Below are 1,308 nucleotides of genomic sequence, written 5' to 3'. Positions count from 1 at the left end.
GAGAGAACTAGCAAAATAAATTTCCTTTCTGAGCCGCAGAGAAGAAAATATTGCTGTCCATCGGATAATCGGATGGGAGCAAGGGACTACCTTTATAAGGTTAAAAAAATTTACGGATATTAGGGACCTTACACTACGGAGGTAAAATGCGTCCTGCATGCCTTGGCACCGCCAACTGAATTTAGGACGGAAGCGGGAATTGGGTTATCGCCTATCGGAATTTCCCGCTTCGGAGAATATGCTATATCTCTGACCCAATGCATTACATTGGGGTCGAAGATACTCATATCCGCGTTCGGGAGATTCCGCCCAGCCCGCGGCTAACGAGGCGCTTATCGACCCTTATCCTTTTCGCACCAACACACACCCCTCATCTACCACCGCAATGAAGCATAAATATGCCTTCACTCGGGCCTCCACCCCGGGGTTCGCAGTTATCCCACCGCCGCACCTAAATTTAGACAAGCAACGCGACGTGTGCACGTCCTCCCTAATGGGTTAATCGCTATCGGAATCTCCCCGAACGGCGGATATGAGTACTTCCGACCCAAATGTAATGCCATTGGGGTCAAAAACAACGCACGGCTCACACGTATACGGAACACACAACTCCTTGTGGCCGTGAGCCTCTGTGTTTTCACGGCCTGTAAATATTCGCCACGAGTACTTTAATTATTTCGTCTTTGTGACCTGTCTAGATTTTAGTCCTATCGGCTATTGCATAGACATACCTATTTGTTGGAAGAGGTATAAAACGGAATCTGATTTATTAATGCCTTCAGTGACGCTAGACGAGGTTTTGACACTGGGCTTCTCCAATGAAGGGATAAAAGATAGGTAGTATTACAGTGAGCAATAGTGGTTACGTTAAGATTAGGTTCGGTGAAAGTATAACGTCGAATTATTTTACAAAAATTTTCTCCTAGATATAAGGACCAGACGTCAGGATTCCGTTGAAAGATTAAAATTTCTTTTCAGAAAGTTACAAGAAATGGAATCAAAAAATTATAAAATAAACACAACAAGTAAAGTATAGAATAAAATGGAATTGTAAATAAATAAATACGTAAAAAAAACATAGAGAGGTCAAAATTTCCTATAAAAACCAATGACAGGATATCATTATTGTAACTTTACTAAAGTTTGGACAAATAGGGTTATTAATATTTTCCTCACGGAAACCTTTATATACAAAATGTATTTTAACACTGGGTTTGGCACAACTTGAATCTGAATTCAAATTTGATAGATTTGTGAGTCTCAGGAAACGGAGTGACTCGACGGAGAGTCAGACTGACCTCTCCTGAA

This window comes from Notothenia coriiceps, unplaced genomic scaffold (assembly GCF_000735185.1).
Source record: "Notothenia coriiceps isolate Sejong01 unplaced genomic scaffold, NC01 NC01_scaffold00035635, whole genome shotgun sequence".
In the NCBI taxonomy this organism is placed as follows: domain Eukaryota; kingdom Metazoa; phylum Chordata; class Actinopteri; order Perciformes; family Nototheniidae; genus Notothenia; species Notothenia coriiceps.
This window is presented reverse-complemented; position numbering follows the sequence as displayed.